A 17,287-nucleotide genomic window follows, 5' to 3' on the forward strand; every position below is an offset into this window, starting at 1 on the left:
CAGACTTACATCAACACTTCACTGACTGAGGCTGATAAAATGGAAGCGATGGAGGAGTCAGGTCAGAGTAGACTATCTCAGAGAGACTCAGTGTCTGCAACAGATCACTCAACATGTTCAATCAATCAACAGTGGTTGACAGGACATTCTGTGCTGAAGAGGGAAACATTAACATTAATATTAACAGATAACAATAGATGTCTAAGCCAGTGTTCTCTGTTGTGTTGAAGAGCTGCCTACTCTGACCTAAAAGAGTCTTTTGACTGACATTCAAAAAAAACAAAGACAGACGAATACGTTGCAATCACTTTACACAGAGGTTCAGTTCTGCTTGAAAGTCATCTCGGCTACAACAGAGCTCCTTCTATAAATTCCTTTTCAGACATAGCCATTAACTTTTGATTTGCATTCGTCTTCCTGAAGACGACAGTCTTTATTTTGACTTCTGGACTGGTTTGTTGCAAGTTTTTCCCAGTGACTGAGTACCTGTAACAGCCACCATCATGCACAAACTGTCGAAATGTTAAGTCTGCTTTAAAAGAAGTGATTGTCACATTCAGATTCATACTGCCTGAAACCCACTTTTGCAGTGATTGGGCTGGGTGTTGGATGTGTGAAAGTAATGCAGGATTTGAACTTCACACATTTACTTCCATTACTTCCTGTATGTACAGCTGAGTGCAACGCCACACATATCTTGAGACATGGTGAATATACACAAAACACAAAAGACTTTTTAGAGAGAGATATATGTGATGCAGCCAAAAGAAAACTATGACGCCATTGAGTGCTGTCATTCTGAATAAGTATAAAGACTTGCCTTTAGATGTACTCGGACAACATTACATATGACTATGTTCTTCTCCAAGTGGGGTAGGCTCCAGCCCCATCGTGACCCTAATGAGAAAAAGCGGTTACAGATAATAGATGGATGGATGGACTTTATCTTGATAGATATCTTGTTTTTCTGATAAAAAAAATAACACAATGTTGCTTTTGCATATTGTTTGTAAGCGGGATCCACCTAATTATGTCAGGCCTCTAAGTCTCAGTTCATTTACTAACCTGTAAATCTATTCTTTTACTAATACTTTCTGTCCTATTTGCCACTGCTGCATTGACCTACTTCTCCCCCTTGAAATGGGGTTTCATTAAATCTAGTTTAATCACTTCCAATAAACTGTATTTTGGTAACTCTGGAAAAACCAAAGATGTTGGTGCCAGACTGAAAAATCAGTAAAAGCTCAATTCAATTAGAGGACAATGTAATCCATTCTGGAGAGGAAATGTGTTAATGTTGGTCTAGATGTAGTTTCTAAGCAGCCTAGATAATTGTTTGCCATTTCAGTTTCTACTTTTCCACTCAAAAGAACACAAAAACACACCTCCTTAGCATAAACTACCACAATTTTAAATTCCACGCCCCCCCATTTTAATTTTAAAACAGCAACAGGTCTGGGTTCTTGCACAAGGTTGTGAGTAGTCGCACAGTTTATAGCTGTTTCAAAATGGAAAGCATAGGTTTGAAGGGGGCTTTCAGGGAAATCTCATTTCCTTTAAAATACAGTGGTGCTCTGGGAATTTTTAGATTCATCCGGGCACGGATCACAGAGTGCTTCATTACCTTTGAGCTGCGTGCTGTGCAGGCTTACCCGGGGATAAAGAAAAAGGCACTCCCTTAATCTGGCAATAATCCACCGTTTTACTGAGGGAAAGGAAGATGAGGGCTAAATTATAAAAACCAGATCATCACTGCACTTTAAAATAATACCAAAAGTTAGAAAAATATTGGCTGCCTGGAGGAAGTTTTGGTTTGTAGCTGAGGTTAGAAATGGGACCATTAACTCACAGTGAGTCAGTAGGGGCTTGTGTGTGATTCAGAGGTTGGTTATCTACAGCGGGCTGCATGTACTTTCATTGTGTTCCCACAGCTTTATTTTATTTTGTTCTGTGGAGGAAGAGAGTAATCAACTGGTAACACCAATATGAATTCTTTATTCCATGTTGTTTCATTTAAACTAAAGAACCTTGAATATGCACAGTTAGTGGCAATGACAAATAAATGAATTAAATTTATCACTGCAGTTATCTGTAACAATTGCTGAAGTTTTGCTCACTACCCTCCCCCCTAACTTTCTATGTTAATTAGCTAGTTTGTCATTTAATAGGATAGTTGGGATATGCGAAAACTTTAATGCTGAAAATAATTAGAGCGATCAGGATGATCAAACTAAACTTATTTAGCAGATTCGTCCTCAGGAAGGTGAAGGAACAATCCAGACTTGGCAAAAAGAGTCACCTCAATATGTAATGGCTTAATTATTTGATACAAAATGACGGGCTAGAAATGCTCTCTATTTTTCTTATTGTCATCAAACCTCATGAAAATCATTGATCCCTTTGACAAGTATTGTCTGTGGAACCAAGGGATGATGTGCCATAGAACTCCATTGTCTAAAAACTATTCAAAACAGATAAAGGAGCCACAACGTTGCATTGGTGACATGTTCTTCCTTTTCATGAGCGCATTTATTTTTGAGTCACTCACGCATACGCAGTGTTAACATAAACACAACACATTAGAGCATTGAATGTGTATTAATCTGCAGTCCAAAACAGTCCAAAAAATAAAAATTTGCTGTTGCTTGCATAATGTTTGTGTTAGGTTTACATATTCAGCAGGAATTAATATGCTTGAGGCAAAAAGCCAGAGACAGGTATGAAGCTGGAAAGTATTGAGAGACTAATGCATCGTTAGTTTTGGTGATTTGATGGAATATGTTGACAGTAACAGAAAATGTACAATAACACAAGCATAATCTTTTGTGAGGTTTATTGACTGTTTGTCTTGAGTAAATGTAACAATTTATTCTGATCAAAATTATTACCATACTGTTATATCTTACTGTTCTTTTATAGCTATTAAACCTTCTTAACAGAGAAGTATGAAAGATTTGAGAAGTGTAGTATAATTGAACTCAACTCAGTAGAAAACAAGAAGGAATTTGTTGTCCATCACCATACTGCTGTGTAAACAGCAAAACTGTATTTAAACAGGCAAATCTGTTAACATTTCTGTTCCAATGAAGTAAGGTATTTCAGGTTAACATGTATGTGGCTCTACTGACCAGAAACCCCCCATTGTCTGTGTCCTGTGTAGACATGGCGCTTGAAGGAGGTGTGCGTGTGTGTATGTGTGTGTGTGTGTGTGGGGGGGGGTTATAGGCCCCACACAGTGGACCTTTGTGAAACTCTGCCCATGCAGCCAGACTGAATGGACTCTTTTTACACTTGTGTAAACCTGGGGGGCGTCTCCGGCACTGAGGCCACGCCTCTCTGACCCTTGACCCTCACCTCTGACATTTGCTGGATTTGGTCGGGAAGTAGTTTTTGCTCGCCATGTGCACAGCCAAAAATCACACAGTTAGGATCTCAGTGTAACGCCCAGTCTCTCAAATGCATAACTGCAAATAAAATATACATGACACTTACTGATATTTGACAATAATAAAGTTTGACAAGATTTTTTTTTTTAGCAAGAATGAATAATCTACAAAACCTAAAGAAAGTTTATGTTAGAAGACAAAAAAAAAAGGACACGTAGGCGCAAGTCTGATATAAACAAGCACAATCTAGTATTAATGATTCATCTAACCAGAGCCAGTTCATTTCAAACTTTTCTGACCTCTGAATGACCAAGGTCTTTGTGTTTACCGAGTTACAGGTTTACCCACTTCTACACACACACACACACACACACGCATGCACACATACTGCGTAACCTCACAGAATGGCCAAATCTGCTTCAGGTTAATGGGTGGAATGGCTATGTTGACTTAGGTGTTTTATTTACCAAGTGCCTGTTTACTTCTCCATTCCAAGCCTTCAGCTGTAGCCTCAGAGGACAAACTACAGCGCTTAAGAGAATCCTCTGGATCAATACTCCTCTTGTCTTGAATGGTAAAAGAATGGCAGCCCGACAAACTGGTTTTGTGTGGTCAGTTTCAGGTGAAGAGTACCTTGACCTAAGACTCTGCAATCATTTCTTAACTAAGCAATGACAGACCTTTACAACATGGGGAATTTTGGTTGTTTTAAAGGAGTGGTTGTTACAAAGATGATAATCTTGCTAAGACAATACATTATCTGGAGATAAGTTTGTTGTGTTGAAAGACAGAGTGCACTTTTCACCTCAAAAAAAAAAAAGCAATAAAAAATGTCATGTCATCATACCAAGATTAGACCAATATATTTGTTTGCTGGCCAAATATCATCATATCTAATACAAATAATATGTATTCCTCCTGGACACAACTACAGAGTGGCATAGAAACACTGCAAGGGGGGTGTGGAAGACCAGAGCACAAATATGGAGTGAAACTAAGATCAATAAATATAATTTATTTAGCAAAAGGGGGAAAAAACAATGGTGCTATCACACTGAACTTATTTTACTTACTTACTTTATTTCACTAAAATTCAACTTGGATCCTTTTTTATTTGTTTCTTCCCTTATCATTGTTAATGATTAATTAAAACTGTGGGGTGCGGCGCGTGAACCTTTTTTTGCTTCTGAAGGGGGGCATACCAGAAAAAAAAGTTTGTAACCACTGGATTAGAGAATGTCTACTGAGCTGGGTCACAAGGCCTTAAGGAGCAAGATATTAGTGTCCAGTGTTTCAGGGGGGGTTTAAAACATGACAAGATAAGGACTAAATACCTGGAATTTTAACAGCTTCTGTAGCACATTATGACTTGAATATGCACATTGAAGCTTCTTACTGGTCAAACTTATACTTTCGTTGTTATGTGTTATGTGCATTCCACATGTGGTGTGTTTTGAATTTAAAAAAAAAAAATAATCATCTTGGAATGTAAATACATGATTTGTACGTGAAAAGTAACAAAACACAAAACAAACAACACAAAACATTTGAGGAAGGCATTATAGAGATAGTGGTTACAGTGAAAGCTCTGCATCCCTCCATTTTACATCCAATGTTAATGTTCCATTCTAATTGTAGATGTATATTGTTCTTCATGTAGGGAGGCAGAAAATAATGGTATGGGACCTGAAGTGGTGGATGAACATGTTGCATATACTTATATAACAATTTAATGCATCATATGGTATACAATCAAACTCTAGTTGACAAATCATTCTTGTGGAGTAAAAAGTACACAATTTCTCTCAAAAGTAAAAGATAAAGATAAAAAATGGAAAGACAAGTGCAAGTACCTCAAAGTTATGCTTGTTTAGTTACATTCCATCTCTACCAAGTGGTTTAAATGTCCACTGGCAGAAAAGAAGTGTAGTTTTAACAATTTGTGATATGAGAAATGTGTAGAACTCATGAAAAATATTTTTACAGATAATGTATAAAAGAAAAGGATGAATAAAACAAGTAAAAGAATTACAAACTACATCATGAAAATAACAAAAAGTCAACAAAAAGTATGCAGTGGAGTTTTTGTAGAACTAGATCAGAGTTGTTCGTCTGTAAGATGGTGCGACAGCTAAGCATGTTTTTGGTTGATGTGTCCTTCATTGCTAACTCAAACATGAGGAGTTTTTACAAAATAATTCAATCTGTACACACACTTAAGTTGCAATTAAACAAATTTTATCAGTATTTGCAGTATCTCTATGCTATGTCATCACACTTTTAGACCATAAACAGACCATTTGGCAACATACATTTTTCCACTGGAAACTTCCTGGAAACAAGACCTGAACTAGTCCATTGCTGAAAACCACAGTGCCCCCTGGGGATTTTTTGGGGTCTTACTTAAATGCATGAGGCGACCTTAATCAGTTTGATTACAACTGAATTTTCAACAAGATATCACAACCTAAAATGTGCTCTACCAAACAGTTAAGAAAGCTTTTAAAGAGAAACACCTTTATGACTTCCAGTAGTTTGGCTTGCTGCAGTGATGTAAAAGTGTACTCCAAGGTATATCAGCACACCGTGACATTTTCGGTAGGTGTAGTTACAAGTGCAAAGGAGAACACTTTTGATGTCATCCATCAAAGATGCTGGGAGTGTCCGGCTGGTTGGCTTGCTAGCTACCCCCATCAGTGCTTATGAAGCATCTCAACCAAATATTCTCAGACGTGAACTTAGTGTTTAAATAAAACATGAAAATTGTAAAGAAAAAAATCTGTGCTGGCTAAGTCCACATAAGTCACCAACAGACACATTACTGATAAAAACTGACAGGGCAAAAAGAAATCTTGGTATTTGTCTGCAACTGGCTAGATGTGAACTTCTGAATTGGAGCAGTTCTTGGGCATTGACAGATGACATTTCTCGAGTCCGCCAGGACCCAAGTACAGACAAGAACACCTGAGAGAGACCCACTGCTTTTTCTGATGACAGTGAACACATCAAGGTTTGTATGACCTGGAGTCTGAAAGGACATTTGGATCCAGCCAAACTGAATAGGAGTTCATGTGAACGATGCACAAGTGACTTTATACTTTAGACAAGACCTTGAACATGACTGTACTGAAATAATGACTGTGCCTTTGTGATATTCCAGTATGTTATTGAAAAAATATATGCTCTAACAATAGTTGAAATTACATGCTGTAAATTCCAAATTACTCTAACCTAGACAGTACCCTAACCTGACTGGTAATGGTAAATGCTAGTAAAGGTAACAATGTTTGTACCGTTAGCCACCAGGTTAGGGTAAATTACCCTTTTTTCCTGTAAGCCAGACTGTAGATTTGTACATGTATGTGTGTGTCAGGCTACCCCATTGAGACTGCTATTTTATTTATGGAAGACTAACATTAATTTGATGAGTCATCTGAGATTTTAGCTTCTATTTGACTCCTGAGAAGATTATTCAGAACAAAACAACAAAATAAGAACAATAAAACAAAAGAATAAAAGCATAACAGGACACAAAGCAAGCAGAAGCCAGAAAAAAAACACAGTTTCTTGAGAAGCTTCATGTATTTCTATTGACTTTTATTTCTATGACTACACAGCCAACTCATCTCTTTATTGCTATTTTCTTTTTATTTAAATGAGCATTGAAAGGGATAATTGCTTGCGAAAAAGGAGATCAGAATAAATCTTAAAGCTATTTTTCATGATTGTTTCAATATCATCTCACACACATGAATTCCCTATTAGATTCCCAGTTCTATAAGAAAGCTTCAAGGCCTGAATCTATTCTGGTTTTCGACAGGTGATATATAGGAAAAGGAGTCTGGCACAAACCTGCCCAGACAAACTCAAAACCCCACATGGACTTTGGTGGGGTAATTTTCTCATTAATAATTAACATATTTGAACCCATTTACACTCTTCACCAATGTGAGCTGATCTCCTTGGTTGAAGAAATCACAACAGAGAAGTGGTGATCTGAGAGGAGAGAGTCCCAGTTACAGTCTGACAGGAGATCAATTCTCCCTCAGGTAGTCCTTATTGTACAGTGAGAGTGGATGAGGCAGACATTGACCAAATAAATCACTGTACATCGAACAGAGTCTTTCTTCAGGCACTCTTGTTGCACAGCCTTCACATTTGTTCAAGCATGTAGGAAATATGTGGCCCTTTTAAAGATGTGGTCTACAAAGGAAAGGGTTAAAGATACAAGGCTAAATGTGTTGAATCAGTGCGCAAAAAGTGAAAAAAATCGATTGATCTTTTCAACAGTATACATACAAATAACAAATGCAATATATATATTTTTTGGCCACTTGGGGGCAGCAGAAACAAGCTGTGAAAGCAATACTGACATATTATCTGCTTTTAAGTTGATACCATGAAGTTGTCACCAAAACAGTTGCTTTTTAAACATTAGACTTGACATTTTACTTTTCTATGTTACACTACAGTATGCTCAAAAGCTAACTGTGTCTATGAGCTCCTTTGGTGCTGAACAGGCAGTGTATACTTGCCTGTATGTGTATGCTGATGTATGCTGTGCTATGCGGGCAGTTAGAGTATGTTGACCATATTTTCAAACTCCCAAACCAGAACCCAAAATTGTACATTCATGCACATGTGCTTATGCATGCACTAGATATTTTTCTCAGGGTGAGGGACAATTATGTCAGTGCTTAGCACACATACTGACCGCCTCTTTCAACACCATGGGCGCCATGAATGTAGGATTTTCATCGTCAGTACATTGTGAAGGAGTAACTCCTAAATTCCACCGGACACGGCTGTGCCACGTTCCAGCTGTGCCACGTTTCAGAAACGTCCCTGAAGTGTCTCTCCGCTCTGCTCTGCGAAGAATACGCGTCTGGTCTATTTTCTATGGATGCCAGGATTCGGGGCACCCACAGTAAAGTTTCGGGTCAGCTAAACAATGAGCTAAAACCGAACACACAGTAAGAATATTCCAACAGAACTGCACTATTATTAATTACACTGTCTAACATTGACCAAATACCTTGAGTCTTAATTGGCCATAAAAGACAAAGTAAACCAATTAACAATCTGCATGTACTCACTATGAACACATCAGACCAAAATTCTCACTTGAGCACAGAAACCATCCACGTGTAATGGGCGGAACTGTGGGAATCTCTTGAGGAACTGCCACGACATGCAAGGTGAGAGTGTACTAATTTGGCTAACTTTATCTCATATTATAAGGAGTAATCCAAGCCAGCGGAAAGCTAGCTTGGCTAACCCTGTTGAAAACATGAGCCCTGCCTTGCACATCATAATGGTCGCTTCAGGGTCTTTTGCAGCAATGCTGCTGTGTTGGCTACCTTCAGATTTATTTTACAAATGTTTCTCTTAATGGCTGAAAGCTATTTGACTTGTCACTATTTATTTGCGTATTTGCCAACTATCTGCGTTTGCCACATCTATAATTATGAAGTATAGTCACATTACTGTAATCCTACCTGTCATTTTCTATCAGCCACATGTTGACATGTATAGTATATAATAATATGTATTTTTTCTTTGTTTGGGACTTAATCAGCAGACTAATAGCATGTATTAGCAGCATGTGATCCTATTTTATTTACCGTAATGAAGCATAAACAATGTGTAACACCACTAAATGTTTGTCATATCCACTAAAACTGCAATAACCAGTCAGGATATTAAAAATACTTCAGGAGAGAATTAAAGGGTTACATTTAAGGAAATACCATCACACACACACACACACACCTCAATTTCTTCCCAGTGTCACTGTGTGAATTTGTTTGTCTACCTGTGTTCAATTGCCCTCGGTTTGATTCCCTCCATCTTTTCTTGAAGGGCTGCTTAATAGCCTCTTTCCTTTCGGAGGAGATTGCATGGACATCTTGGAAGGGCCAAAAAGCCCAGAGATAGACTAGTTTAGTATGAAGTCTGTGTACTTAAATTTATCTCACATCACTGTAATGAGTAAGGGAAGGACTCAATGGTGAAATGGTGGGTGAAGAAATAAATGTGTGAAGCAGTAAGGAGAAAAAAAAGGGCGATTGTAAGAAAAGGAAAATGATTAAAATGTAGGTCTAATGATTGGTATAATGTTGTATTAGAGTCATTGTAATGCAGTATACGCAGTGTACAATAAAGTCAGTACTCAGTGGATACATAGTTATACTGATTGAAGAAAAACAGCAAAGGAAGTGAATAACTCATCAACTCAGTTAGTATTTATGAAAGGAAAATGATGAATGACACACATAGCATCTTCAAAAATACAGGCTGTTTAGATCAGAGTATAGCCCAGCCTCCTCCTCATCAGTCTAGTGCGCTGCCCAGCGCTTACTCTGTCTTTTCTTCCCACTGAAGTCTACTTTCACACAAGACCCTGTGGTGAAAGAGACTGGAGGCTTTTCCTGCCTCTTGGACACTGTGCATAGAGCGGTGACCCAGTTAACACAGACACTGAAATCCTTTTAAAACTGGGAAATCCACTCTTTCCTTTCAGTTTGAATTTTTTGGGGGGGGGGGGGGGGGAGGGGGGGGGGGGGGGGGGGGGGGGGGGGGGGGGGGGGGGGGGGGGGGGGGGGGGGGGGGGGGGGGTGATTAGTCTCTGTTGACTGGTGTTGTTGTTTAGTTATCAATCAAATATTGTGCAATCAGTGTGATCCTAGTCAATTTGATCTGGCAGTAGTGGAATCATTGCTAAGTACACCACTAGTGATATTAGCAGGAGTAGAAGAAACAGCAGTACTATTAATGCAGTAATGACTGCAGTACTAACAGTATTCATGGTAGTTTTACAGTACATGTGCAAAGTATTAGCAACTGCAGTAGCAGTAATAGTAACCATAGCAGTAGCAGGGCTGCAGGTTGCAGCAGTATGACTCTCCCAGAAAAATATCAATGAATCACATTATTACACAATTATTATTATTTATTATTGAATGAATGAAAGATTTATTACAATACAAAACATTACCTCATATATTTTTTTAAATAACACTAAAACTGTCAGTATACTTTGTTGTAACTCGTAATTCTTACCCAGAGTTGGACAGGAGGTTGACAGTAATTTCATCTGAATGAACATGGGACAAGGCGGCTAGCCTTCGTCAAAAGAGAAGAAATACCTGTTAGATCTGTTGTTTTAAAGGGTTTCAATATTGTTATCCTGTGTAGCAATACATCTGATTGTTGTTTATTGGATTTTGAAAATGAGCACAAAAACACTAATTGCAAAAACTATTGAAAAGCTCATATGGTGTTTTCTTACATTCTCTTTACTGGCTGTATATAAAAAAAATGTGTGCGTGTGAGCTGTATGTAAGTTTAGACGTGTGTTTGTGTAGGTTCACCTCCATCTCCTGTTCGCCTCCTCAGGTCAATGTATTACTCCGCAAGGCCACAGCTGGCTTCAGAGACCCATTTCTTCATCTTCATCATCATCTATATCCTAAACACACATGCACACACACACAATGTAGGAACCCAGCTGTCTGACGTGAAGCAGAATTACAAAAACATTCTTTCTGCCTGTTTGCTCCTGTTTTTCAGGTATGACAGTCGTTTACATGTGCATGTCCATGTAAAATCCTCAGTGCAACATATTTATCTTAAACTTGCGCAAGAAGACTTTTATAACATTTGCTAAATGAAAGGCATTTAAAAAGTCTAACTCTGGTTCCCATTGTGCTGAGTGGAGGCAGTCAAGCTCTTGTGTCCATAGTGCTTAACCACTGGACCGATGGCAAACGACACAGTAATCACCTTACAGTGTTCCTGGTGTTCCTGGGAAAAAGAAGGCCTGCTCGCCACAGGGAAGCTCCTCACAGCTAATCCTTTAGCACATCTCTCTCTCTCTTTCTCCTTCTTCTCTTCCATCGAGTTTCCAATACCTGTGCAGGAATCATTTAGGGTAACCTTGATTCAGTTACCCTCTAACTCAATTTAACTTGAAACCACTCCAATAAACTCCCATCACCCTTCCCTTATGTCTTATTTAAGGTGTAATGGCAGTCTGTACATACAGTAGATGGTTTGAAAGTCTCAAAACCGGATTTCATGTGAAATATGTTCAGCTTATTGCAACTGGGGTTTTACCAAGAATGTCCAAAGCTGTCATCAAAGGAAAATGTGGCTACTTTGAAGAATATAAAATACACACAATGTAGAAAATAATCCAATGAACCACTGAACCATTGTGTCCTTTTGACTGGTACTGAATATAAATATACAAATAGAAAAGAATGAATGAATCTAAATTACAGCATTTGTCAGCTATTCAGGTAATCGGCCAATCAGCACTTAGAAATGAGTTTTTAAGACAACATCAGACAACAGAGCAACAAAGAGGACATCATCTGAAGTCAAATTACAGATGCAGTGATCATTAATGTGTCCAAAGGATGTAAATTACTGCCAACCGGCTCCATGTCAAGAGGAAGAGTTTTTAAAAACCTTACAGCCAATTAAACAACATCAGTTGATCCACATCAGCCAGGGGCTGAAACTAATCAACAGAGATATGATGGTCAAAACCAGTATGTGTATAAGTAGTTGACAAATGCTGCTAATTGGCATGCAACATCATGCAACTCATTCATTCATGCAACATTTTGCAACACATTCATTACTATTCATTGTTTACTATTCAGCACACATTTGGAAAAAGGAACGGAACAATGGATCAGCGGCAACAATCTGAGCGGTGAAGCAAATGTGGAAGTGCCTTAGGCTGTGATCATACAGGCTGGAGGTGCCACAAAAACTCTGCGTTCCCGGAAAATAGCTCAACAACAGGTCTGATGACACAGTACATGTTTATAAATCCCTGGACCCATGCCCAGCTGTGCCCTCCCCCCTGGGCATACCAGGTCAACCCCTGGGGCGGTGTGTGACATGATGCCTCCAGCCAAAAAGTTGACACTATCTTAATGCAGAGCTAGAAGAGTGCATCACCAGAGAGGAACATTAGTATTCTGTATCAGCAAAACAAACGTTTTACAGCATCTCTGTGTATAAACATCCTCTTCAGCTGTGCTCCAGATACTGGCTCCATAATACCCTTGATAACATGTCCAATCAAATCCAAGGCCATGCTTTTCTCCCAAAACACATCAAATCAAATTAAAGGGTTGGTTCATATATGGTTCATCCAAAGTTCCTCATTTCCTTCTAGTGCTATATAGCCATGCTGCATGCATGATAGTTTTGAGGTATGTGTTTGAGACACAATGGAGGTAAATGGAAATTAGTCCTATTAAAAAAAAAATAGACTTGAAAAATGCAAACACACTTTAGTGAACAGACTCTTTGTAAGCTCCTACCCTCACCATACCCTTTTACTAAGTTTAGATTGTTCAGCTCTAGTAAATGACAAAATTTGCAGTGAGCCATGAACCTTCATCTGGGCTTTACATGTCCCCTCCAGGCACCTGTAGTAGATTATATCACTCATGCTATGTCCATGTCTGTGGTTTGACAATGTTGACGTAGTAGCATAGAGCACAACATATATAATGTGTCCAGTTGGACTGTAAATATAGATTTTATACAAGGAGCCAGCTGATTTGTATACTGTACCTCAAGGCTACATTTCACACAAGAGCTGCCTTAGTAAAGTGAAGAAACTCCAAACCTGAAGGTAGCAGCAGCACTTCACCCCACATTCAAAGAGATGAGAAGCCTGTACAAAATGAAATGAGATGAGTTCAGGAGGCAGATGGAGGTCAGGAAAACTGTTGCACAATTTCCTGGAAGAAGAATAGCAGCAAAAAAGAGAAATGACCCCTGGTTAACAAAATATCATATAACCTTTAACTAAAGGTATATTTGGGGAGACAGATGTTTGGAACAGTCAAAATTGCCTACTTGTTGTCATATCCAGAGCTGACAACTCACAAGAAAAACAACTATAATCTGACCTACACTTTTACTTGAAAAAGACCTGCAGCATCAGAGTGAATTACGACTCTTGTCCGTCAGGGGCAAAGGCAGAAATAGCATGACACTGTTTTTAACACTGCAAAAACCTCTTATGGAGGAGGTTTGATGTCAATGGAATGGGCAACAGAGGGGTGTGACTTGGATACTGCTGTTCATTTCCAGTTCCTTTCCAGCAGTTAGCATTGGTTTCTTTTAATCATGGCTGTGATCTAATCCCTAACCTTAACTAAATAGCTTTTTTTTTTTTTTTAACTTTACCAAACCATAGTTGTATGAATTAGAAGAGTTATTAGAGTTTTGGAAAGCCCTGACAGATGCTGTCCTGCTGATAGGGTCTCACATCAGAAAGCAATTTTATGGGTCATTTTGGAAAGTAATGATGTGTTTTGTTATTTAGTTTAGACAATGTGTTTGGCAGGTCTCATGGGGAAAAATGTGTTAATAAATTTGTGCTCTTGAATTAATAATGTGTTCCATGTGTGTGCATGGAATTAACAGAACATAGTGTCTAACGGTATTAATAATAAACATTCAAACTCAGTGTCCTCTGTCCAACATCTACCACAGTGGTCTTCCTTAACAAACACAATGTTTAACATGCAAACATGTTTAAAACGAAAAGTATGTCCACACAATTTTCACAGTCCAATGCATTTTATTATTGATATTACTGCTGAAATAACATCTCAGCAGTATGCAAAACAAATGTCAACCACCCGTCTATAACTGCCTAGGTGTCCCTCAATAACTGACTAAAGTTACAGCGATAACCACTTTACTCTGGCTCCTACTGTACCAGGAGATTGACACACAATTAGTAACTGTGTCATTGTAGTAATTGACTACAAATTTGGAAACAAACAAACAAAAACTGTGTATTGAGGTCCTGGAGATATTGTTTCCTAACTGTTTTTGTTTCTTTTTGTATCTATACTGCTATTGATGATCAATGCCCTGCAGTGTTATTCAGATCAGTCTGTGGTTCATTAAAGCCAAAGAGAATCAAACAATCTTCTTTGCTTGAGCCTTTTAATCAGCTGCTAGACACAAAACTCATCTGAGGAAGCCTGCGATCCTAAGAAATAAATATATATAAATAAATCAACCAACACCTTGTCAAGAAGGAGGGAGGACAATAATTGCAGTCGTTTCATGTGTTTATACCTGTTTTGTCAACCCCCTCTATCGCCCTTCATCCTCTGTCTGTCTGTTCTGTGGCCAGAGGACGGGAGTGGGCAACAATACTGCCAGCTGCGGCCACAAGCTGTGAGCAAAAGCCATTCATTTAAGAAGAGTTTTTGTTCAGCTTAAGAAGTGAAGTGGGAAGTTATTTCTTTGAAGAAGCCCCCTTCTGAAGATTTGCTGATCAAAAACCGACGGTTCTGTAATTTGCTGGAACTCCTGGTGCATTTCTTTGAAAGGTCCAGTGCAATAACAGAATGGCAAAACAGGAAAGGTAATGGGCAGTCAGTGTTTCTGGGAAATGTATGTGAATACACTAAATATACTAATATAATGTACAAAATATTTACATGTGTGAATTTTTCCATGAGCTGTACAATATTCCTCCTAACAGCTAACTACTTAAAGATTCTTAAAAGTTTAATGGAAATGAAAGTTTATTAGACTAATCTGTCGGCTGTTGATTAGTCTTACATATCTATGTGATGAAAATTTGGACATTCAAAACACTGCTAAGGAGTCCATCTTACAATAGAGTATAAAAACTGTCATCTGTATAGTGTCTTTCATTATTATTATTATTATTAGAGTATGTTATAGTATGTTGTACATATGTTGGGTCAAGGCCTACACTGTTTACCAAACCATAAACACATAAAACCTATGGGTGCTACCGAAAGGAGCTCGACTAATGACAAAAAGGACAAAGAAAGAAAAATGCACAACTACTTATTAATTATTAATTATCACTATTATTGAATTTCTCTTTGAGAGTGATCAGTATTTGAGATAAGGTAATCTGTTTATGAGATACAGCATACAGCCTGTTTCTGCTTTACCCATCTATACTACCCTTCATTTATTATCTTTTGTTTACACAGGGCAAATATAGAACAATAATAATATGTGGTAAAACAAAAAAAAGTGCTATCTGTTGTGTGTATCTATTCGTTTAACAAGTTTCATTTGAGTGAGGCATCCTTTTATTACTATAGCCTTAGGGAAGACCTGAGGGCCGCAGATAAAGTTCATCTTTTTAAAAACAAACTTCTTTTCTTCTCAAAATCTTTTTAGTCTGACTTTTATTTGAACAATATTTGTGTATTTGTCTATTTATACATTTTAATCTGTACATTATTATTAGAATATTTTATTTATCCAGTTAGAGTTTCATTATTATTATTTATTTTATTTTGTTCTATGTTATTTTTTTTTCTTCCATGTCTTCTCACTGCAAAATAATAAGACAGTTTTGAGTTTGTGTTTTTGGTGGAAATTAGGTGGAAATGAATACAACAACAACAACAATAATAATAAATGAAACAATAATATAATGGGGTGAGGCCCAGATATGAATAAAATTGGTTTATAGTGTCCCTGAGTTGAACTTTTCCTCAATACTGCATCATGAGGTCTAAATAACATTATAAAGTTTTATGCAACAAAAAGGTTGCATATTGAAGATGATTTTATTCAAAAGTTATCGAGGAGTCACCTTCCTCTGTGACTTAATATGAAACTTCAAACAAACAACACAGTCCATGCTATTCAGCCTCGTGGCCTTCTGTTCATATTTTTAGTGAATCTGTTCCATTAAAAGTCTTGCTGCATTAGTCACTTTCTATTTGCACTGTTACTGTGGATTTACAGACCTGGATTACTTTTAATACTGAAGGGGGAAAAAAGTTAAATATGATGATTATGACTAAGTCTGATGCTATTTTGAATTTATCCTTAATGGACACTGAAGACACTGTCATCACAAAGGATGAGTCTCTCCTGATTCAAACAAACAAACAAAACCTTTGAATATTACTGAACAAATTCTGATGCCATTCAGCTCTTTTCAGAGCAACGTAATGGTATTAGCCATGGTTTCTGTTTGTAGTCTGTTTGTAGTCTGAAGTATTGACCAATCACGTTTAAGTGGGTTTTAGATTCATGCAAGTAAACAGTCTGTATAAAGAGCAGAAAAGGCGAAACTTATCAGCTGTAATATAATCGCAGACCCCACCAGCTATCGTCTGATGAGGGTTTAGCCTTTTATTAGCTTTTTAAAAATGTACCTTGTGAAACAATCTAATCATACAATATCTTTTCCCAACTCCAACTCCAACTCTGTAAACAATGACAAGCTTACTGATATTCTTTTGTAGAATGGCCTAGGAAGGCCCCTGTCATTGACTGACCCTATGTTGGTTGGGTTTAGGTAAAAGGAGTGAGATTGGTGAGGGTAAGAAAATCAGGGTAGCTAATTATCATTCCTTCGCCAACCTAGGAAAATAAATAAAAAAACACTAGAAGCCCCAAAACATTGAATGTTGTACCCAGAGGCTAAATCGTCATCAGACAATTAGCCTACAGCCAATCTGTTCTGAGAATGCCTCCCTACTTGAGACATTAGTAAAGGTATTGTGCAGTAGTACAACAGTAGTAGTAATAAAAAAAAGACACACATTGCATCACATTGAACATCATTTATTATATATTTTGTATGTGTAGTCTTTTTTTTGGCGTTCATGTCTATAAAACATCATGAACTAAACAACCCACGACGCACTTCTCACTAGTATATCTAGAAAAGTATTCAAAATACTTGCAGAACAAAATAGTTCAGGCTCAGATAAAAAGATGCAGATGATGACTCTGTGCAAGTGAAAGTTTGGACAAAAGAGGAAAAAGGGAAAGCGATTGTGTGAGGAAAAACTTTTTTGGCATGAACGCCACAGCAGGAAGTATGAATTTGTGTGTGCGTG

This window comes from Larimichthys crocea, chromosome XXII, assembly GCF_000972845.2.
Source record: "Larimichthys crocea isolate SSNF chromosome XXII, L_crocea_2.0, whole genome shotgun sequence".
In the NCBI taxonomy this organism is placed as follows: domain Eukaryota; kingdom Metazoa; phylum Chordata; class Actinopteri; family Sciaenidae; genus Larimichthys; species Larimichthys crocea.